Genomic DNA, 25593 nt, shown 5'->3' with positions numbered 1-25593 from the left:
CAATAATAACCAGTAAAGAATCATCAGGTCCTAGAAAGACATACTTAAGAGTATCAGGCAATGGTTTCAACTCTAGCTTAGGAGGACTCTCTATGGAAGAAACTGGGGTAGACTCAGATGGAGTCAAAGGCTTTATTATGGCTTTTCACGTATCAGTTTCTAAAATTTAGGTTGCATCAAGCAATGCATTAACTTCACAAATGACATCATCTACATCACCACCACTACCAGAATTAGTTAAGCAAGAAGAAGGTCATCAGAATAACTCTCAAAGAATGTTTCGTACGTGAACTATACTATCAATAAAATTAACATCCCAAAAATCATCAGGTTCAGGAGGTTCTTGACCCACATTAAACACATTAAGTTTTGTAGTCATGTTACCAAAAGAAAGCTTTAACACTCCATTACGACAATTAATTATAGCATTAGAAGTGGCTAAAAAGGGACGACCTAAGATGACCAAAATATGGTGTTTTGGATCTTGAACAAGTTGTGTATCTAGAACAATAAAATCAACAGGGAAATAAAATTTATCAACATGAATCAAAACATCCTCAACAATACCACGTGGAATCCTAATAGACCTATCTGCCAATTGAAGAGTAATTGGCGTAGGTTTCAACCTACCAAGACCAAGTTGTAAATAAACCAAATAAGGTAACAAATTAACGCTAGCGCCTAAATCAAGTAATGCCTTCTCAATCATATGATCGCCAATAACATAAGAAATAGTAGGGCATCCTAGATCTCTAAACTTAGGCGGGGTTCGGTTTTGGATAATAGAACTCACTTGCTCAGTAATGAAAGCTTTTTTGTGCACATTCAACTCATGTTTTTGTGTACACAAATCTTTAAGAAACTTGGCATAGGAAGGAACTTATTTTATAGCATCAAGTAACAGAATATTAATTTGAACCTGTTTAAACATCTTCATTATCTCTTTAAGATTAGAACCTTTCTTAGCCTAAACCAAACGTTAGGGAAAAGGAGCTTTAGGTATATAAGATGGCATAGGGTTAGTCTCCACAGTAGTAGGAGGTTCTACACCCTTCCTAGAAGTATTATGACTATTAGATTCATTCACATTACTCTCATCCTGCTCACACTCTATAGGGTCAGATCTGACCTCAGCGTCCCTAGGCATCTTAACCCTATTATCAATATGTTTACCCACTCCTAAGAACAGTGATAGACTTGGCTTGCTCCTGGTGAGCTTGGTTTAAGTTAGAACCTATTTCCAACTGACCCCTTGGGTTAGCCACTAGTTGACTAGGAAACCTACCCTTGTCCCTCTTATTCAAAGTATTAACAATTTGACCTATGGTGACTTCAATCTTCCTAATGGCTTGAGCATTATCCTAAGTAGCCATTTGGTTGGGTTCCATAAACTGTTGGGTTGTTTCCTAGAATTTCATGGTGTTTTGTGATAATTGAGCAATGGCTTCTTCTATAGGTGAAAGTTTAGGTGTTTGAGGTGCATACTGTGGTACTGGGTTTGAGTTAACCATGGGGCCTCCCTGATGTATACCCTTAGACCAAGAAAAATTGGGGTGATTACGCCACCCAGGGTTATACGTGTTAGAAAAAGGATTATTGCCTGGCTTTTGGTATGAATTAAAAGCATTGACTTGTGCAGTTACGTTAGGGCAATTATCTATAACGTGATCAAGACTATCACACAAAAGACACCCAGGGGCATTGACATTGTTAACTGGAACTAGAGAGTTTGCCCTTTTTCTAGCTCGAGAGCTTCAACTCTTCTAATTAAAGCGGTCATCCTAGCATTCGTGTCAAATTCCTTGTCAATGCGGAACAACCCATTATGTGTAGTACTACTAGCCACCTTCTTAGGCTCACGACTAGTTTCCCATTGCTGGATCTTCTCAGAGACTTCTTCTAAAAAGGTCCATGCTTCATCTACAGTCTTGTCACAGAAATCTCCAGTACTCACAGTCTCAATCATAGTCGTAGAATTAAAATCAAGACCCTCATAGAGAATCTGCACTAGCCTACCTTTCTCTAGGCCATGGTTAGGACACTGCAAGAGCATGTCCTTAAACCTCTCCATACACTTCCATAATGACTCTCTATCAGTTTGGAAAAAAGATAACAAGTTTTTTCTAAAAGTAGTCGCCTTATGATTACGGAAAAAGTTCTTTGAAAACACAATGCATAACTTTTCCCATCCCGTTATGGAATTTGATGGGAGAGTGTGAAACCAACTCTTGGCTTTTTCTTTAAGAGAAAATGGGAATAATTTTAATTTTATAGTTTTGTCACTAAATTGTTGAAGCTTAATAGTCCCACAAATATCCTCAAATTCCCTTACATGAAGATATGGATCTTCCTCCTCCGTTCCCCTAAACTTAGGAAGGAGCCCCAACAGATTGGGCTTTAACTCAAAGTGATTAATATTGGTTGCAGGGGGAACGATGCACAATGGTTGGGTTGTCCTAGTAGGATATATGCATTCCTTAATAGATCTAGGTACTTGGGCAACCACGTTATTATTATTACCCTCCATGTCAATAGAAATATGTGTATTGCCAACAAAAATTATGGGTACCTCTAACTCGGGATTTCTACTTCTCCTATGGAGAGTGCGTTAAATCTCAAGATCAAACGGTGCAAAAGGTGTGTTATCATATCGAGTTTCTACCATAAACTATTTCTAAAACCTAGGACTCTTATTTAACTATCGCAGTACACAAGACGAACGTTAACAAATTTAAACTACGAGTAAAAAGAATACCTCCTTTAGTTTTACTGTGTCCTCCAACACTGGAACACTTGTACAAGCACGGTTCTCGGTTCCTCACAACAATTGGAAGTAGCTTGAAAAAAATCAGATGTCTTAGTATAGAATTCAAGGCACATGCACGCTCAGAAAACACTGGAATAGGGTGCGTGCACGCTCTGTGTTTAATTTGCAGAAAACAAGGTAATAGCGCGTGTGCGCTTTTCAGAAAGGCAAACTAGGTGCGAACGCGCTCTAAGTCTCTCACAGGTGGTTTACAAATTTTTTAGGAAACTTATCATCGAGGTTAGGAACTTGTTCCTATTAACTTATGCAGGAAAAACGAAACAAAAACTTAAATTATCACTATGATTAATTTTAACTACGAAAAATCAGGAAATACGAAAAACTGTGTTTTATAACGTTCAATTATGCCACTACAATCCCCGGTAGCTGCGCCAAAAACTTGATAGAGATTTAACCAACCTAGGTAAATAAATAGGTTAATTAACTCATATTACTATTACTACTTGCAAGCGCACAAGGTCTATTGTAGTAGGTGTGTGAGAACAAGGTCGAACCTATAGGGATTGTGATCTAGGAATAATTGAATTCTAAAATACTACTTAACCTAATCTGAATATTAGGATTGTTGAGTGAAAGAGTGTTTAACTACTTCTATTTTACTTATACTATTAAAATTATGAAACTTGTCTTAACTATGAATGGTTGAAACACAAAGGCATTTAATTCCACCCTAGACTCTTGTAGGCTCTCTTAATTCACTGTTTTAACGCTCTCATGTAAGTATGAGTAGCATGAGGGAAAGGAAATCCTAGCTTCCTCGAATATGTGTTTGTTTAATATGCATCTATACATGAAGTCGAATTGAATTTCAACATGCAAACATATGAATCCCTAGCAAGAGTTATCTTTTTACAGCACAACTCCTCATAGATTCAATATACAATTAAAAGCCATGCTATAATACTAATGGAATAGTAATCCTACGATTAACTAGTCAAGATATGAAATTTAATCATTCAAGATATAATCAATACAAGTAAACCACTAACATCAGTGTGAAAACAATATATTAATCTTTGAAAATTGTTTGAGAACAGTAATAGTAGCATAAAGATATCCTACACAAATCTAGGGCTTCACTAAAGCCCTAGCTTTGAGTTTAGTTACTCATAAACATGGTGGAAGAAACAAAGAATAAGGAAGAGAAATCATCGACAAAACCGTGGGGTAGGAGTGGGCTTCTTTTCCAGCAACTCCACTTCTTCTTCTCCAGCAAGTTGTCCTGAGGTTTGTGATTTTATGTGTTGGGGGCGAGAGTGCAAGATCTCTCTACTTTCTTTGTTTATATAGAGATCCCTTAGGGCGTACAAGGCTTGGAACTCCTTTAGAAAGCTTCCTTTTCGTGTTTTAATCACTTTTGGAATTATCATATCCAAATTGAGTTCAAGCGGTGGAATCAAGTTGTGATGGGTGTTGTGAAAACACTGGAATTCTATGTTTTTAGAAGGGGGCACAGGCGCGCTATGACAAAGGCTTCTTCAGGCGCGGGCGCGCTTTGACCTCTTGACAACAGTACCTTAACTTTTTGTAGTAGCTTTATAATGTCATACACATGTTATTTTATATCTCGTTTTGTGTAGTCTATCTGTAATCAAGACGTGAGAATCTCACAACTCCGTAAATACCTCAGTCTCAGCCCATTTCTTCGTATTTGCATTGATTTCTAAAAAACCAAGGAAATAGACTAATCAAAGGAACTTATATTAATTAACTGGACAATATAACATACATGTGTAGCATTTATGTGCTTATCAAATATGAATTGAAATTTTTAAAAAGATGGGTCGTTTTAAGTTAGATTCCTAAGACTTAGAAGTTTTTGAAAACTTGAGTCAATCCCAACCAGATGGTTGGATTACTCTCCTTATTTGTGCTCGATGAGCAAGTAGCTGGCACATGAAAACCTTGAAAATTGAATTTTCACTATGAGGTTGAAGACCGGAGCAATTTGTGTTTGACAGTTTGAGCACCAGCCTTCTCTCATAGCTCATCTCTTTCGTGCGTATGAGCTTTTATCTAAACCAGGAATGATTTTTGGTATATGTGTCCATATATTTAGCTGCAGTTCTCTAGGAAGTGCTTGCACACTGTAAATGTTGTATTTCTTTTAACCTTAGTGTTGTAGGCAGTTTTGGGGAAAAAGGTTAATTGATTAGGGTTAACCGAGTTCAATTAGACGAACTGTCTATGTATCAAGTTCTCTCTGTTGAGGGGAGACTTGAATTAGGTCAGATGTAGTTCCTCCTCTTCTTTATATAGGCAAAGGTGACCGCCCTCCTCCTCTCTCGCATTAGGTCAAGTTTTGGACTTGATGATATTCAATGAGCCATGAAGGCGTCTTGCGGTGGAGTAATGGTATACGCAGCTGAAGCTCCAATCTTGATAATGCCAGCTGTACCATATGTTTCTAGCCATTGGGGTGTTAGCTAGAGTTAGCATTTTGGATGCTTAACGTTCTGGATGCAGACATTCTGGGAGAAGAGCATTCAGGGTACTGATGAGGTCGCTTAACCTGTATGAACTGATCATCAATGACCTGGATGTGTGGCTGAGTTCAATCATCCTAGTGTGCTTGACACGTGCTTAATATTTAATGTAAGTGTATATTACTCCCTCACACAACCCCCTCTCAGTAGGTCATTAAGTATCGGATAGCGACCTTGTGAGAGATTTTAAGGTAGCACGTGGATGGCACGTGGGACGGTTGATTTGAAGGGTCGCAACCGAACCACCTCGTTTTGTGGGGAGACGTGGCACATTAGGGTTAAAATAAAATGATTACACTTCTTTGGGAAACGAACCGGTGGCTTGCGATATAAGCCTGGAGAACTGGATGGTTCCTCACTTTGCTTCCTACTGAAAATGAGAGCGTAAGGTTAGTTTCTCTTCTTTGCCATTGTTGTTTTTCCATTTTTCTTCTACCATTTGCTTTTTCGTTAGGTTGTGAGGTCATTTTTAGTTGTTATTGTTGGTATTATAACACATATAAAAGAGATGTCTGATTCGGATGACATGCGATCAGAAGAGATTCGAGAAGGGTCTATTGGTTGTGATGAGGTAGAGAAAGAGATTGTGGAGTTATTAGGGTTTGATAGTGTAGAAGAGGACGCCAAATCTGACTCTGTGGCTGCTATAGCTAGCAGTTCTGATAGTGGGGCGGCGTCAACCTCTAGTGGTTTACCACCTAGGGTAGTAGATAAACGAGCTTTAAAAAGCTTTAGAGATTTGAGACATGCATATGGTATTGCTGTGAGCGACCTGGAGATGCACGAATGGTAAAACATAAAAATGCTAGTTTTACTTACGAAATGAACGATGAAACTCAAAACATAAGTAAAACTAAAACTCATATGTGCCTATATTTATCAAAGTTTTTTACTCTCAATCCTATGAGATATAGTGGAGTAGATGATTCGTTCCACTCCTAGTCCTTCCGCATGTTGTGTTCTCTACGTATAAGTAAACTTAACTAAAGTCTAATGAGAGATTTAAGAAATGGCAACTAGACTACGATGCAACTACCCACAAGATGCAACTAGTCGACTATTAGAACAACTATGGGAATGCTACATCGATTCTATGATAAGGAGTTAGAGGGGGATTGATTCCACCTTAACTCGACTAAATCCTACTAACGACGAATCGTCGTAATCCAAATTGAACTGCTTCGTAGAACAATCTGGTTACTCCTAATTCCTAATTACACATGGCATTTCTACCAATTCATAACTAGCATGTGAACGATTACACCCATTCTCATGGTGAACTAATCATTTCTAGAGTGGAAAGGAAATTACGACGACTCTACGATAATTGGAATCAAGCTTTCATCAAGGCTTCTCAACCCCCTCTAATGGAGGTTTAGCCGAGAATCATCACGCTATCATTCCCAATGGAATTCAAACAAGACATGATATAAAGATTTGAACTTTGCTTATTTAAACTCAATTGGAAACTAATCATGCAATAATTAATTGAAACTAATAATGACAAGTAATGGAATCTAAGAATTGCAACTAAATAAGTAAATGGAAATGAAACTAGATTATCAAGAACACGATTTTGTTAATCTAATGAATAATAAAACTATGATTCAAATACTAAATTAATAATCTATTTGTTCTAAAGTAATTAATTTAATATGAAACTAGATCTAAAACAAGATATGAAAAACTAATTAATGGAGGCTAACTAATATAGGTCTAACTATCTACCATTAACAAAGAGCTAAGCTTTTGTTTTTATATGTTCAGATCCAAAAATCGTGCATGGGCTTGGAGCCATGTTTTGGGCCAGAGAATCAGGCCCAAAACCCAATTCTTTCAGTCCAAAAAGGCCTCTTCAGCTGCAGTTGCCATCAACAGACTTTTCGTCCACTTTTGCTCCTCTGATTGGGTCAACGCTTAAACCATTGAAAAGCTCTTTCTGAGCCGGTCGTTTTGACATAAGGTAGGCCCAATTCCGAGGTCTGAGTCCAAAGATACACCTTGAAAGTTCTCACGACTTTGAGTCTTTGTTTTACGCCCCGCGTTGACTTTTCAGCTTTTGACCGGGCTTTAGAAAGGTTTTGTCTTCTTGAATCTTGGCCTTTAATCATAGAACTCCTTAGCAACCAACCTTTGCTCCTTTATCTCGCTAAAGTGGCACATTTCTGCACATAATGGACTTTGAAGCCCTGAAATGCATAAAACACGTGTCGATATTAACTCTTAATTATTACTCACATAATTGGTCTAAAAGTATGACTGTTGCAGGTTAAAACTACAGTTTTGGGCTCTTATCAAACCACCCCAAACAGCATTTTGCTTGTCCTCAAGCAAAGATGAGAAATTAGAATAAGTGACAAAAATGGAGTTCTATCTACTCTCGTTTCAATCGAGTGAGATTGCATTGACCATATCTGACAAGGCCTTAAACCACTAGGAATTCCCTAGTGGACGAGTTATAGCCTCGTGAGAGTTTTCCAGTGAAGGTACTCACAAACTTCTTCTATACTACAACGACTAAGAAATAAAACTATTGTTTCCTTATTCATGCTCTAAATTAACTATACCTCTCACTAGCAATGCATATAGAGTAATCAAGTTGAAACCTAAGCTAATATATGCATAATAATCAATCATCTACAATAAACATATATACAATGAGTAATACTATGAAATGCCTAGCAGGTTCGTTTCTGAAACTCGGGATAGCGTCCTTAAGTAGGTTCTCACAATAATAGTCAAGATACAACACTTCGATTTTTTCACTCAAGTTTTTATTTACTCCGAGTGCGATGGGCACACTTTACCTTACAATCTCAATGACAACAAGGAAGCCGGAGTCGATCAAACGCATCTGCCACTTACTATCACACTAACCTATTCCTAATTGAGCTAGAGGTCTTTATTAGGTGTTGCGGGGATTAGGAGATGATTTAAGAAAGAAGGAAATAGATATTCAAAAAGGACAAGTCTGAGATAATAGAGTCTTCATATTACTAGGGAAAACCTTGTTATTTACTTTTTGCTTCCACACTTTGTTTCTATCCTTAGCCATATTTTTTTCTTTTTCTTTGGCTTTTGACTCCTTTTTTTTTGGATTTTTATTTTATTTCTATTTTTTTTTTTTTTTTCTTTGGATGGAAACTTCTTTTTTTATTTTCTTTTAGCAATTAACTAACTTTTGTTTACACGTTTTTTTCTCTTCTTCTTTTCTTCCTCATTCTATTCTTAGACTTATTCTAGATTGGGTAGGTTGATTTTTTTATTTTTTTTATTTTTTTTATATATTTATATATTTTTTTTGTTTATGTAACAGGGTAAAGGATTTGTGGTTTATGAAAGGCTAAAGAAAGGCTCGAGGGGCTTACTTAGCGGAAAATAATTCCACAGTTTGAATTTCTGGCTATATCGATCCAAAGAGGGCCTAAATTCTCGCTTAGGATATGGTTTAGTGATCAAGCAAGTGGACGTGTGATTTCTCTATCCGGATTTTACTTCTCCCTTGTGTCATTTCTCAAATGTTTCGCTCATATAAGGCTTTAGGCTATATTCTCACAGGATTTGTAAAATAAGTACTCTAGCCTAGATTTCAGAAACTTACTGCTAACAATCATCGATACTCATGTAATATATTTATAGATATATGCAAAGATTATTACCTACATATTAACCTAAGTTTCTAAAAATTATTCTAATGCAAAAGCTACGTGAAACTTCTAGATTATTAAGAGCATATAGAAGGAAAACAATACCAATATTCCTAAGTGTATAGCATGAACTTATTTATTTATATTTTTGAAATTTTTGAAATTTTAACTAGAAAACAAGTGCATATTATACCTATCTATATCTTAACCGATGTCTTAATTACACGTGTTTCTATGCCCCCCCCCCCAAACAAGAAGCATGCTTTGTCCTCAAAGCATTTAAATAAAGAGGGTAGAAAAAAATACCATTGAAGCGCGTGAAATTCAGGAACATCTGCAAAACAAGGTTAGAACGTACTAACATAAGAAATAAAAAACTGACGGAACTCTATAAGAGTTCCACCTATTATTGGGTTAACAAGAATCAAATTGCTTAAGACATAAGCAAACACAAACTAGAATTAAAACTTACCTTATCTCCCGCTTTATTCATCATCCTCCTCATCATCTTCTTCTATAAAGAAGTGAGGTTCCTTCGCGTCCTGCCATGCCATGATAATTTGCCAGGCTTCCCGCCATTTATCATCTATTATTGCTAACCTATTAAGCGCCACTTGGTCTGACGGGGTGTAGGGTGCAACCTGATGAGGTTGTATCCTCCACCCTTGCCAAGTCATTGCATGGAAAGATCGAATAATACATAAGCGGTTCCCAGCCTACGTATGTGATCGCCTCGCGAAACCAAGCACCATAAGTAGTGCTTTGGAACAAATCTTCGAAAGACTGTTTCAGTATTATTGTAGGAGATGTCATCTCAAAATGATGCTCTGGAACAGCTGCAAATGATCCGGGAACAACCCGCAGAAAACTGGAATTTTTTTTGTGTTTTACGGAGGTCGTAGCGCGAAAGCGCTCCACTTGAAGCGTGGTGCCTCGATGATTTTGGAGTTCCAATGTTTGAGCGCGAGTTGCGCTCACCTTGGGAGTAGGCGCTCTGTACAAAATTTCTGACAAATGTGTAGGGCGCGAGTGCGTTCCTCTGGGGCGCAGGTGCGCTCCGAGGTGCTGATTCGTGAAAAATGAGACGAAACGTGGGAATCGTGGGAGTGAAAGGTGAGTGATGGAAGTTAGGTGTAGTGTGGGTTGTGAGTGTAGAATGAATGAAGTTTATATAGGTTTTAAGTTGCCAAAACGGATCGGGAAGTTGCCAAAAAGTTTTTACAGCAGTTTCCGGAAATACTAAAATTTATAAACCCGAAAACGGAAACAACTCATATTCTTGATTCTAAAACAACCCTAGTATCTTTTAGGTTGAATTTAGGATAGAATCTACCTATTTTATGTTCATTTCATCCTACCATGATATTTATTCATAGATATGCCTAATCGGCCATATTCTCACCCTGACTCCGAAATAACTTCTAAAACGAGGGTCATATAAAAATCATGTTGGAATAGATAACACCACCCCCAAACAATTTGGGAAGGTGGGATCAATATTAAACAACCACGCACAATGAAAATAACGACATTATATTAAAATTGGCATTAAATGCCCTTTTACTACAAAATCCAAATTACGGAATTAAAACTTACATTAAAATAACTAACAATAATAAAACTACAAATAAAAAATATCAAACTATACTATCCCTAACCACTTCGGTACTGGTAGTGGAGGGCACACGCTCAAGAGATGGCTCCTGAGCTCCCGATGGGCGAAGACCATTCGCCTCTTCGGCGACGGCGCTCGTCTCGATCTTTGTATCCTCAGAAGGAGAATCCCCGTGAGGTGGGAAGCGTGCAAGCATGTCGGCCCGAAACTGGCGCTGAGCTTCTAGCTCAGTCCTCATCTGTTCCCACCGCTCATCCTCTCGCTGGGTACGGATCTCGAAGTTATGGTGGATAGTAGCCTGTCGAGTCCGGAGGTCTTCGCAGATAGTGTTGAGTGAACGCATGCCACGATGAATCACAGCCATGCGTTCTGCATCTGACCAACACCTCTCCAAGGCATCAGCATCAAAACAAGTCAAATCCTCCTCATCCTCCGAGTCATTCTCATTTCCACCATCCTCCTCGTCCTCTACCCTATCCTCAAGCAACCTCCAAACTCGTTGGACACAATCCTTATAGATACGAGGATTTCGGTGTAGGGTGAGGTAAATCCTATCCGATGTCGGAGCTGCTCTCAACTTCAGCATGATCTTGGTTATCAAAACAGGGAGAGGTGCAATAGACTTCCCTACTCCCCTAATCATGTTAAGCAAAAACTCCAAGATACAGAACTCGTACTTCTGCTCCTAGAGTATCCATAAAATGTGGAGGCAGTTCAGACCGATGTCGCTGACCTTCTCCTTCCCTAGGACGTTCCGACCAATCCACCGAAATGCGGCCCCGGGTTGGTTCGAGGATGCTGGCGAAACACAATCTTGAAGCTCGCATTGTAGTTCCCTTCGGTAACTGTCACGTTTATCAACGGCTCTACCCCATTATATTGGGACTCCTGTAACGTGGCATCCAGATGGATTCTAGGTGGAATGCCTAGAATCTCAGCCAACAACCCAGCAGTTACTTCCTTCCTCCTCTTCGCCACCATAACAAAAATTCTACTCCCCTCCAACCCCCTCGTGTTGTAAAACCGTCGGACTAAGTCTTCGTGGTAAAAGGCTTCGATCGAGTACCACAAGCTATTCCAGTCTCTACTAATCATTTCTTCACCATAAAACGGCGCGAAATGGTCGCCAGTAAATGCTTGCTCCGGCAAAATTTGACGTTGTTGAGCCATTGGAGTGTTTGGAATGTAGTGGGGGTTTAAATGGGATGTGGGGTTGGAATTTAAGTCAACCGAATGAAACAAACAGTGGTGGGGGCGCAGTGGTGGTGCGATAGCTTGAATTTTTTTTAATTTTTGGTGGTTTTTGATGATTTAACTTGGTGGATTTGGTGGTGGAAATGTTTTAGAGAAGATTTGAACTTGATTTGAATGTGGGCGTGGGTTTAATTAGGTTTCTTTTTTAATTTTTGGTTTTAGGTTTTGAATTTTTGGTTTTTGTTTGATAATGGCGGTTTGAGAAGATGAAGGCACGACTGTTGGTGTGGAGCAAGGGCGCAGGTGCACTGTAGGTGCGCGCGAGTTGGGCCCAAGCCCAATTCGAAATTTTTGAATTTTTCGATTTTTCGCGCAACTTCAAACTAATATTGCCGCTTCATTACCTGTCCGATTTTTGCGAATGAGATATGGAAATGATCAGGAGAGAATTTCCAATCCAATGATCCATAAAACACTTTATTCCGACCGTGGATGACATATAATATAGTGGAAAATGCCTCGAAGTGCGTGCATGACATACGTTATGCGAACGAATGAACTCTAAATTCATAGAATATGTCAACCCTAATCGAAAAACAATTAAACGGCCTAAGCAACTCTAATGGGACATAAAACATTCTAGGACGGAAACACAAACACCCCACCCCCAAATAAATTTTTTACAACAGAGTTTAGAAAATTTGTTTTTTTAAAAGTGGGTCTTTTAAAGTCAGATTCCTGAGACTTCCTAAATTACTATGTTTATTATTTAATATATATATATATATATATATATATATATATATATATATATATTAAATAATAAACATATATTTTTTTTTTTACTTTTATAAGGAAAAACAATAAGCAAGAAAGACATAATTCACCCCATAGAGAAACATGACTCAAAAATCCGAGAAAATATGCAAGAGTGGAAAACGTGAATTATGTTAAACGTGGACTTAGGATCCGGTACTTACAGCCACACGCTCCATAGGGAGGGCCTGATTACCTTAATGGTGCACTCACCAATATATAGAAATGAAAGGAAATGCACCAAACACAAAAAATTGAGTCATTTATAGTCAGATACTCGAGACTTAATCTAAACATATGTATGAACATGCAGTTTATCATATTTCAACAATCGAAATAGTTGGGGATCATTCCATAAATAAATATCACAGAAAACATATCCAAACACAATCAAGCACCAAGATTTCCTATGACGCAACCTAGTGAACTGAAAGCGAAGTCGGATAACCCTATAACGTAACCTAGCATGCACCTTCTTTTTCATTTTTGAACGAGAGGGTGTCCTAGTGAATAAGTGTGGAAAAGTGAATGGTTGTGGAAGATATGGTTGATATGGATAAGTTGTAGAAGGAAAGCATGTAAACAATGAGGATGTGGGTTTAGCACAAAACTCATTCATGGTGTAGGTAGGGACTGTCTCAAGTCTGAAAATGAAGGTGTCAAATGCTTTGTTTTTCTGAAGTATTTGTTTACTAGGTGGATTTAAAAAATTATGAAGCACAGGAGAAACAAAAGGATCGAGTGCAAACTCGAGATTCCTTTGAAAGGGTGGAATGAGGGGAGTCGAGGTGGATGTTGTGCAAAGTAGTTCTGAATAGGGTGAATCATCACCTGCTCTAAGAAACTCATCGAATTTCTCTTCTAGATTGGTCATATCCACATTACTATGGTAGTCCTCTATATCTTTGAGAAAGTCATCTATCTCGTCCTCATCCATAATATGTGTATCGACTAGTGTAGGGATGAAAATGTTGGAGTCTGAACTTCCAAAGGAAAGAAATTTGGGCATATAATTATCAGGGATCGTGTTGTTGAAATAATCTCGAGCGAAGCTTTCGATCATGCTAACCTCTCCATCCATAGACGAATCGGGTAAATGTGTCTTTGTTTTAAAAACATTTACTTCAACAGCAAGATGGCCAAAAGACATGGACATTAAACCATCGCGACAATTAATGAGCGCATTGGCAGTTGCCAGGAAAAGACGCCCTAAGATGATCGGACAGAGTCGTTAGCGACTTTCAGATCGAGGATGACAAAATCAGCCGGATAGTAGAAATCCTGAACTTTTACCAGCACATTTTCAACCACACCCTTAGGATACTTAATAGACCGATCAACTAATTGCAACGTCATTTTAGTGGGTTGCATCTCGTCTAGACCTATTTGTCTATACAAATAAAATGGGAGTAAGTTAACACTAGCCCCCAGGTCTAATAACGCGGTCGTCGTATAGGAATCTCCTAAGGTGCATTGTACAGTAGAACGACCAGGATCCTTGTACTTAACAATTCCATTATGTTCAGATAGAGTTGGGAATTGTTCTGTTAAAAGGGCGTCTTTTGGTATATTGGTCTTACGCCTAGTAGTACACAACTCCTTAAGAAACTTAGCATGGTGTGGTAGCTTTTTAATAGCTTCGAGGAAGGGAAGATTTATAGTTAGATTCTTGAAAACGTCCCTAATCTCCTCATAATTTGTATCCCTAGTTAACATGGCTAATTTTTGTGGAAACGGTGGTTTCTCTTTATATTTAGCATATGTATCACCTGGATGTTTAACCTTGGCTTTCTGTTTCTTAGGTTGTGTTGTAACTGGTACCTCTACAGTGGTAGACTCTTCAGTTTCTATTTCGGTATCTAGTAAAATAGTAGTTGTAGGGGCTACTGGTGGGGTAACTATAGGTATAGTTACTTTGTTATCAACCACTCTGCCAGAACGGAGAGTGGTGATGGCATTTAGCTCACCTACATTTTCATATTCATTACTAGTATTATCGGTTACCTCAAAGGATGTGTTTGTTGTTTTAGGATTAGGTATTGCGTGACCTAGAAACACACCTTTGGGTTGGGCTTTATCTTGGGCCAACTGTTGGCTTAAATTATTAACGGATTGTAGAAGCTGTTGGTTAGATTGAGCCATGGTTTGGAAAAGTTTTTGGCTCACTTGTATGAAGGTGTCAAGACGATCCGATTGTGTGGGTGTAGTAGTCACGAGTGGTGTGACTGGAACTATCTCGTGTGAATTATTTATGGGCGGATTTTGATAGTTATTATTTACCGGAACGATACCTCTATTAGCGTTATAATTATGATAACTACCTTGACCTTGTGTTTGACCTTGTTGAGGTTGCACTTGGTTGTTATAATTATTAAAATTACCCTGACCCTGCCTTGTCGTGGTGGAGCTTGGATAAAACTGTGCGTTGGCCTAACATATTGATTATTGTACCTTGGAGGTGTGACGTGTTGGTTATTTCTCCAACCGAAGTTGGGATTTTGTCTCCAAGGGGCGTTAGGTTCACTATTAATGGAACAAGCCCGTTCATAGGCTATAGGACGATGGAAGTCGGGATGCTTTCGGGGCTCCAACAAAAACTACATGGATTTGAATTTACATTCATGACGGGGATAGGCTTTTGTTGAACAGAAATGGCCTCTACCTTTTTAGTGAGTGATTCGATTAGAGTTTTAATCTCGGGATCGTGTTTAATTTCAAACATACCGGCTGCCTTAATTGTATTAGAAGAACTAGCGGAGCGGGGGATATCGTCACTACCCCCCCCCCCCCTAGTTGTTATTTCGCTTAGTTTGATCCTCTATAAATTTATAAGCCTCCGAGGCTCCTTTACTTAAGAAACTGCCCCCATTCATTATGTCAAGGACTTCTTTATGGTGGTGTAGAAGTCCTTTGAAAAGCACGAACTAACGTGTCTTTTCCTAAGTTATGATGTGGACACTCTATAAGGAGATCGGTGAAACGATTCCAAGCCTCTGAAAATGATTCATGAGGATTCTGTCGAAAAAAATGAATCTTGGAAAGCATCTCATCCGTCTTTAGGGGTGGGTAAAAATGTTCCATAAACAGCTGAACAAGTTTAGCCCACGAGTCCACAGACTTAGGCACTTGGGCAGTTAACCAAGACGATGCCTTATCGGCTAAAGTGAAGGGAAATACCCTCAGTTTAATTTGTTCCGCACCAACCATAGGATGGTGGAATGTTGTTATGACTTGTTCAATCCTACGCATGTGCTGATAAGGTTTTTCATGGTCTAAACCATGAAAAACGGGTAACAAATTAAAAATATTTGGGGGCTATCGCTCAAGGCTTTGTAGAAGTCAGAGAGAGGAGTCTCTCCTTCTTCAGGCATTACATCAGGTGGTGTGTGTGAAATAGTAGCTAGAGGTGTAGTGGGTGGTATACTAGATAGAATTGTTTGTTGACATTGTTATGTAATTACGCTTTGGTGTTTTGTTCGACCCGGACCTTAATCTCATACAAGGCTAAGACCAAACTTAGCTAAACACATCAACACTCCAAACAATTATGATATACTAGTATAAACCTCTAACAGGATATGCGAGGTGTGGAAGAAAGGAATACCTGATTGCGTCCTTGCTTCGCTTATAAATAGCGTCTTGTTTACGCGTGTTCAGTGTATATAACAAGTTAGAACACTGAAAACTTGAAAAATCGAAGTTCGAATCAAACCTGTGGAAATCCGGCAAATTCAGCTCAGGACGCAGGTCGCGCTCACTTTGGGCGTGGGTGCGCTCAACTTAAACTTCGATTTACAGTGTTTTAGGGTGGGTCGCTCTCGGTATGGGCGCGGGTCGCGCTCAAGGTTCCAGGCGTTTGGACGCAGGTGCGCTCCTTTTGGGGGCAGGTCGCGCTCAGTGTAATTTTTCTCGGTAGTTTCAATGTTTGAAGCGGAGAACCACAAAGATGAATCAAACAAGGGTGGGTGGGTTTAATGGGACTTTAAGAAGAGTACTTATACTACGAAAACAATGCGAAAGTGAAACTAAGATGGCAGCGGCGCCATTTGGTAAAACATAAAAATTATAGTTTTACCTACGAAATGAACGATGAAACTCAAAACGTAAGTAAAACTAAAACTCATACGTGCCTATATTTATCAAAGTTTTCTACTCTCAATCCTATGAGATATAGTGGAGTAGATGATTCATTCCACTCCTAGTCCTTCCGCATGCTGTGTTCTCTACGTATAAGTAAACTTAACTAAAGTCTAATGAGAGATTTACGAAATGGCAACTAGACTACGATGCAACTACCCACAAGATGCAACTAGTCGACTATTAGAACAACTATGGGAATGCTACGTCGATTCTATGATAAGGAGTTAGAGGGGGATTGATTCCACCTTAACTCGACTAAATCCTACTAACGATTTAATCGTCAGAATCCGAATTGAATCGCTTCGCGAGAACAACTGGTTACTCCTAATACCTAATTACACATGGCATTTCTACCAATTCATAACTAGCATGTGAACGATTACACCCATTCTCATGGTGAACTAATCATTTCTAGAGTGGAAAGGAAATTACGACGACTCTACGATAATCGGAATCAAGCTTTCATCAAGGCTTCTCAACCCCCTCTAATGGAGGTTTAGCCGAGAATCATCACGCTATCATTCCCAATGGAATTCAAATAAGACATGATATAAAGATTTGAACTTTGCTTATTTAAACTCAATTAGAAACTAATCATGCAATAATTAATTGAAACTAATAATGACAAGTAATGGAATCTAAGAATTGCAACTAAATAAGTAAATGGAAATGAAACTAGATTATCAAGAACACGATTTTGTTAATCTAATGAATAATAAAACAATGATTCAAATACTAAATTAATAATCTATTTGTTCTAAAGTAATTAATTAAATATGAAACTAGATCTAAAACAAGATATGAAAAACTAATTAATGGAGGCTAACTAATCTAGGTCTAACTATCTACCATTAACAAAGAGCTAAGCTTTTGTTTTTATATGTTCAGATCCAAAAATCGTGCATGGGCTTGGAGCCATGTTTTGGGCCAGAGAATCAGGCCCAAAACCCAATTCTTTCAGTCCAAAAAGGCCTCTTCAGCTGCAGTTGGCTTCAATAGACTTTTTGTCTACTTCTGCTCCTCTGATTGGGTCAAGGCTTAGACCATTGGAAAGCTTTTTCCGAGCCGGTCGTTTTGACATAAGTTAGGCCCAATTCTGAGGTCTGAGTCCAAAGATACGGCCTTTGAAAGTTCTGCGTACTTTGAGTGCTGTTTCTGCCCGCGTCGACTTTTCAGCTTTTGACCGGGCTTTAGAAAGGCTTTTTCTTCTTGAATCTTGTCCTTTAATCACAGAACTCCTTAGCAACTGACATTTGCTACTTTATCTCGCTAAAGTGGCACATTTCTGCACATAATGGACTTTGAAGCCTGAAATGTATAAAAACACGTAATCAGTATTAACTCTTAATTATTACTCACATAATTGGTTTAAAACTATGACTGTTACAGGGTTAAAAGTACAGTTTTGGGCTCTTATCAAGGAACTGGGAGAAGACGTGAACAACTTTAGTAATACGTTTGTCCCCAGGGATTATGATAGCCTGTAAAAACTCAACTAGATTTCTCTAATCTATTCTTACGGTATCAATTATTTATTTTCTACTCTCACATGTATATTCATGCAATATATAGAGTACGGAATCATTCCACTCCTAAACTACCAAGACATAAATAGAATTCAGCTAATTAAACACAAGGAAACAATGGTGAGAGTAATATTTATAGAGGTAAATTTATACTATGAAACTAATTATATGAATTTAACTTATAATAATTTAACTAAGCAATTGAATATGACTTGAATAAAATATGGAGAAGAATAGAGAAGGAATTAGGGGGATTAGATTTCACTTAGATAAATTCCTAATATGCTAATGTAGATTATTGCAATCCTAACCAATAAAGATTAAGTAATTGATCCCTAATTATTCATAGCCATCTCTACCAACTAATAATTAGCATGTGAGGAAGTTCAAACCATTCTCATGGCGAATCAACTAACCTACTAGAGTGAAACTCTTAAATGCAATAATTCTAACTAACACATCAAGTCTTCATCAAAGCTTCATCAAACCCGTCTAATGGAGGTTTAGCTAAGAATCATGAGGCTATCATAAACATAATAATAAATAGAATAAGACATCATGAATAACTACTTTATTAAAGATACTTGAATTGAATAAACTAAAGCTTTTATTAAAAGGTTCTAATGGAGGCTACAAACTAAACTAATTAACTAAAACTAAATTAAACTAAAAAGGGAGATAGAGAAAACCCTAATTTAAAACTAAATTAAAGAGGGGAGTAACCAAGTTTTGTTTAGCCTTAAACCTCTTTATATAGGAGAGGGTTAGGTTTATAATTTTGTGCATGGGCTTTGGAGCCATGTTTTGGGCTATGAAATCAAGCCCAAAACCTAATTACATATGTCTAAAAAAGATTTTTTTACACGAAATTACTTCAACACTATTTTCGTTCACTTTTACTGCTCTTATTGGGTCAAAGCTTAGACTATTAGAAAGCTTTTTCTGAGTCAGTCGTTTTGACATATAATAAGCCCAATTATGAGGTCTGAGTCCAAAGATACGGCCTGCGGAAGTTCTTTTGACTTTTCTGCTCTTTTTCTACCCGTGTTGACTTTGACTTTTCAGCATTGACTAGGCTTTAAAAAGGCTTTTTCTCCTTAAAACTTGGGCTTTAACCATAGAACTTCTTAGTAACCAACCTTTGCTTCTTTCTCTTGCAAAAGTGACATATTTCTTCACATATTTGACTATAAAACTTGAAATACACAAAAACACGTAAATAGTACTAACTCTTATTTGTTATATACATAATTGGTCTAAATGTAATATTATTAAGGGGTTAAAACTACAGTTTTGGGCTTTTATCAAACCACCCCCAAACAACATTTTGTTTGTCCTCAAGCAAATATGAGAAATTAAAATAAGTGACTAAAAATGGAGTTTTAACTAATATCATTTCGCTGAGTGCAATTGCATTAACCATATGTAATAAAGCCTTAAACCACTAGGAATTCCCTAGTGGACGAGTTATAGCCTCATGAGAGTTTTCCAGAGAAGGTACTTGATAAGAGCCCAAAACTGTAGTTTTAACCCCTTTAACAATATTGCTTTAGACCAATTATGTGATTAATAAGTAAGAGTTAGTATTGTTATCGTGTTTTTGTGTATTTCAGGCTTCGGAGTTGAAAAAATGTCAATTCGTTTCTAAGTAGGCACTAAAAGGAACTAAAGTGATTGTTATGAAAGTTCTATGAAGAAAGCCCAAGTTTCATGGAGAAAAAGCCCTTAAAAAGCCCAAGTCAAAGCTGTTAAGTGAAAGTCAAACCGGATTAGAAAGTTGAAGAAAAGTCAACAGAACTTCAAAAGGTCATATCTTTGGACTTAGGCCTCGGAATTAGGCCCATTTTATATCAAAATTACCGGCTCAGAAAGCTCTTTCCAATGGTCCTGGACTTGACTCGATCAGAGTAGTATAAGTTGGTGAAATTGCGTGCTACAATAATACGACCAGAATTGGAAATCTTGGATTTACCCAATTGGGTTATGGACTTGATTTATCGGTCCATAACCTAGCCTAAAAGTCCATGCACGAAATTGTAACCTAACCCTCTCCTATATAAAGAGGGTTAAGGCTAAAATAATAATTAGCTACTCCCCCTTTAGATTAGAATAATTTAGGGTTCTCTCTCTCTTTCTCCTTTTATAGTTTAGTTTAGATTAGAATAATTTAGTTTGTATCCTCCATTAAATCCTTCAATAAAAACCCTTAGTTTAATATTCAATTTTTGTCTCTTTAATTTAATGTCTTCATCTTATTGTTTTGATATTGTTCATCCAATGAAGCAAGGCTAAAACTTCCATTAAAGGAGGTTAAAGAAGCCATGTGAGGATGATTGCTTGTTAGAATAGTTGTTATTTAGAATAGAATTTCAAGTTCATTATTATGAGTGTTTAGAGATAAACCTCATAATGATGAACTAGAGTTTAGAGCCACCATCAAAAAGATTTATAGTGGAGCAAAACTTTCATGCTAGTGGAACCTTGATTCGAGAGGATTTGGTATTCACTAGGGATCAATATTTGTTTCGATGACTAACTAATAGCCAATCAAATTGTATAGTGAAATTTCCCTCCTCTATGTTCTTCTAATTCATTAAATTCACATTTTAGTTACTTAGTTAAATTAGTTTAATTTATAATTAGTTTTAGTTTAAATAAATCTCAACATAACATTACTCTCACCATTGTTTCTTTGTGTTTGATTAATTGAATTCGTTTAAGTCTAGAGAGTTTAAGAGTGGAATGATTCCGTACTCTATATATTGCATGAATATATATGTGAGAGTAGGAAATAAATAATTGATACCGTAAGAATGAGGTTAGAGAAATCTAGTTTAGTTTTTACGGGATATCAAATGGCGCCGTTGCCATCTTAATCTTGTTCAAGACAAGAATTCAATTGCTTGAATTCAAGGGGCAATTCCCCATTCTCTACCCATCCACCCTTTTCATTTTTCTTTCTTTTTTCTCATATTTTCGTTACTGTTCATTGTTTTAAGCACAGAGCGCGCCCGCCCTCCCTTGTATCTGCGGAATCATAGCGAAGAATACTACGGTAAAGGTATTTTTAAATTTTCAAAAATTCTGAAATTTTCAGGTATAATATTTAAGGTGTTATTGATTTACTGGAATAATTTCAGAATTTTCCTAATTGTTTTACCTTGTGAACAAATACGATCTTTACATTGTTGTATTTCAGTTTTCAAACCGTAAGTTCTTGAAAAACAGACGAGTAAGGTTACTTAAGTAGTTCCAAAAATTCTAAACTTTTTACAGGAGTATCTATCCTAAGTCAGGAGTTTTCAATAAAAATTTGATGAGTTTTTTATTTGTTTGACCTCCTAACTAGTGGAGTGTTTCCAGTGTGTTTCTGCAGTTTTGCAAACACTTAATTTCTGGAACAACAGCCGATAAAGAGGATTTATAGAACTCCAATTGCTCTAAACGTTTTACAGGAATACCCATGATCTGTCAGGACTCTCCAGTAAACTTTTGGCGATTTTTGTCTCTGTTTTGATTGGTTAACCATTTAGTTGGTTGTATTGTGTCCGAAAATTGTTTCACAAACTTTGAAGGGCAGTGGAAGAACTTTCATAGCTCCGATTGATCTGAAATTTTACAGGCTACTTGATAGATGTCTTAGCAAACTACTGTAAAAATTTCAAATTTTTTAGAGAGCGGTCCATGCCCTAGATAGCCTATTTTTTAGCGTAACCCGCACCTAAAACACTGGACATCATCCAAGGTTGAACGCGCCCCGCGCCCTACCAAGGCAAAGTTTGAGCGCGACCCGCGCTTAAAACACTGTAACTCGAGCTAGGAAGGAGCGTGACCTGCGCCCTACCAAGGCAAAGTTTGAGCGCGCCTTGCACCCAAAACATTGTAACTCGAGTTCCACTTGAGCGACCAGCGACTCCTAAGGTCCCGAACGCCGCGGCGTGCCCGTGCCCTCTTCCGGAGAGCGATTTTCGATTTTCACAAAGTCAGTCCAAATTTTCATTTCTTGAAGTTATTCAGTGTTTCTAACATCATACAAACACTGAGATCACATATACAAGACGCTATTCAAACGCGTAGCAAGGAGGCATTCAGGTACTCCTTCTTCCACTCCTCGCTTCTTACGGCCGAGGAGTTTTAATTCTAATATAATCGGGCTTGCTTTTCATAGACATAAATACCACCGCGCCTATCTAGAATTTCACACACTACACCTACATCAATGGCTAAAGAACAAGATACTCCCCTCTCTGATTTTTATAAACCCTAAACGATGGCCCTAAGTCGTGCATCATTCTTGCGACCCTAGTGGGGATTTTCGAATTCCCCTAATATATTTAACTTGTTACCGGTTTTCATAGTTTTAGACCATGAGATGCCTTACCAACATATCGTGGGATAGAACAAGTTCTCACTACATTTCATCATCCTAGTGTAAGTCCAAATCAAGTTAAACTTAGGGTGTTTCCTTTCACCCTAGCCGATAAGGGTGGTGTCTTGGTTAACTGCTCAAACGCCAAACTCGGTGGACTCATGGGCTAATCTTGTTCAATTGTTCATGGAACAGTTTTACCCACCAATGAAGACGGATGAAATGCTTCAAAAGATTCATTTCTTTCGCCAGAATCCTCATAAATCCTTTTTAGAGGTCTGAAATCATTTCACTGATCTTTTCATTGAATGCCCGCATCATAATCTTGCGAAAGACACGCTTGTTCGTGCCTTCTTCAAGGGGATTGTACATCGTCATAAAGAGGTTCTAGATATCATGAATGGGTGTAGTTTTCTTAGTAAAGGAGCCTTAGAGGCTTATACATTCTTAGAAGATCAATCTAAGAGGAATAACAATTGGGGAGGTAACGACTCTTCCCGCTACACTCCTTCTTCTTTTGAGGTTAAACCTGATTCCAAGCTTAAAACTCTTATCAATGCCCTCACTAAAAAGGTAGATGCCATCTCTGTTAAACAATAACCCACTCCTGTCATGAACATTAAATCTACTCGTTGTAATGTTTGTTTTAGTCTTGAGCATTCCGACTTCTATTATCTTCTTGTCTATGCACAACCATCACACTTCAACTAGTTAACTCAACATTAAGGACAAGGAAACTTAGGTGACCAGAAAAGAAGTTTAGTGCCCATGACCCACAACTATCAACATCAAGACATGAACGCTCAACAAGGTTTAATTCTAGTAAAACCATCTACAGACAAAGTAGTAGTGACCTTGTTGGAGAAACAAAATCAAATTATGCAACAAAACTCCAACTTTATGAAAGATCAGCATGATCAAAACTCTAATATGATGAAACAAACAATGCAAATGATGCAGTCTTTGTGCCAAAAGGTTATTGACATGTCTTCTAACCAAAATAATAACCAAACCGGCGTGTTTCCAGGTCAAGCAGTGCCTAATCCTAAGTCAACTAACACCGCCTTTGAAATAAACATTATTCATTGTAATGGTAATATAAACCAAGGGGACCTACAGGCAGTCACTACCCTTCGTTCAGGGCGAGTAGTTGATAACTAAGTTACTATGCCTAAAGATGACCCGCAAACTAAAAATGATACCATACCAAATACTATAATAGAAACTGAAGACCCTACAACTGTAGAAGTACCAGTTAAACCATAACCAAAAGGGAAAATATTACAAGACCCAATAATAGAAATTGAAGACCATACACCTGTAGAGGTTCCAATATGGACATCCAGATGGAAAATGGCTAGAGATAAAGCAAAGACTGATAATACTTTTAACCCTTTCTGCTAAATATAGCGATAAAGCACCATATCCCCAGAGACTAGTTGTGTTTAAAAAGGAAGAGAATTTTGATGAGATTAGGGAAGTGTTTAAAAATCTGACTATAAACCTACCTTTTCTAGATGCTATAAAAAGTCTACCTAGACACGCTAAGTTTCTAAAAGAGTTGTGTACCAAGATGAGGAAAACCAACATACCCAATGAAGCCTTCTTAACTGAACAATATCCCTTTTTATCTGAACATAACGGAATTGTTAAGTACAAGGACCCTGGTCGTCCTATTGTACAATGCACCTTAGGTGATACCTTCATAACAACTACTTTATTAGACCTAGGGGCGAGTGTTAACTTACTCCCTTTTTATTTATATAAACAACTAAGTCTAACAAAACTTCAACCAACCAAAATGACTTTGCAGTTAGTCGATCGTTCTATTAAGTATCCCAAGGGTGTAGTTGAAAATATTCTCGTTAAAGTTCAGGATTTTTACTATCCAGCCGACTTTGTTATTCTCGACACAGAAGTTGCTCATGATTCCATTCCCATCATCTTAGGGCGTCCTTTCTTGGCAACCGCCATTGCCCAAATCAATTGTCTGGATGGCTCAATGACTCTTTCTTTTGGAAATCTTTCTGTGGAAGTTAACATGTTTAGACAAAAACAGGGACAACTAGGGTTGCCTATAGAAGGAGAAGTCACTACAGCAAAACAACACTTTTGTGACAGCTAGGAGGCGTCAGAATTATTTTTTGTGATGCCTACAAGGCGTTGGAATTTAGGCGTCTGTGTTGGTGTCAAAAATATTTGTGACGCCAATATGCCGTCACAATTGACATATTTATTGACGCCTATATGCTGTCACTAAATATGCATTACTAACGCCTGTATGCCGTCACTAAATGTGCATTACTAACGCCTCTACGCCGTCACTAAATTTGCATTACTGACGCCTCAGTACCGCCAGTAATTATAAATCTGACATTTTTTTTAAAATGCTTACTAACGCCTATCAGGCGTCACAAATTATTATTTATGTAAAAAAAATAATATTTGTTTTTGGTTTCCATCCTAATATTTATATTTTTTTCCCCTGAAATCGCCTACATAAATACAACCACATAAACCCCAAACACATAATATAATTAAGACTTGACAAGCAATTATACACAAGGAAAATCTTAGTAATAACCATCACCAAAATTTGACTAAGTATACATATCACTAAATGAATAACATGTAAATTAAAAGATATAGATGTATGGATATAGGAGAATCTACCAACATACTATTTCAATACAATTCCTATACAACAACTCAAGATCACATCCTAAGAAGCAAGAGCATGGGGTCCTTGACGATTTTCCTGGCGGTCTCGCTCTAAAACACACACCCTGGACCAAGCTGGCAACTATAAATCTTCGGTGATGTGCATTTTTCCTTCATAAAAAGAAAAATTCATTTCAACTAGACCTTAGTCAATACAAGCTAAGGAACTACTAAAACAAGCTATTAACTAGTCAATATACACAATTTTCACTAACCATGCAATCGTAACATAATATGCTCTGCCACATGCAT

General features: G+C 37.7%; 1 non-coding gene across 1 annotated transcript; it reads left to right on the top strand.

The window, feature by feature from the left end:
* Positions 1-15526: 15526 nt before the first annotated feature.
* Positions 15527-15630, top strand: LOC147492682 (small nucleolar RNA R71). Its single transcript, XR_015200632.1, has one exon. It is a non-coding gene; the product is annotated as a small nucleolar RNA R71 (small nucleolar RNA).
* The last annotated feature ends 9963 nt before the right edge of the window (positions 15631-25593 follow it).

The sequence above is a fragment of the Coptis chinensis genome, chromosome 6 (genome assembly GCF_015680905.1).
Source record: "Coptis chinensis isolate HL-2020 chromosome 6, ASM1568090v1, whole genome shotgun sequence".
Classification (NCBI taxonomy): Eukaryota; Viridiplantae; Streptophyta; class Magnoliopsida; order Ranunculales; family Ranunculaceae; genus Coptis; species Coptis chinensis.
Note: the sequence above shows the minus strand (reverse complement) of the source record. Positions and strands in the feature narration are given on the sequence as shown.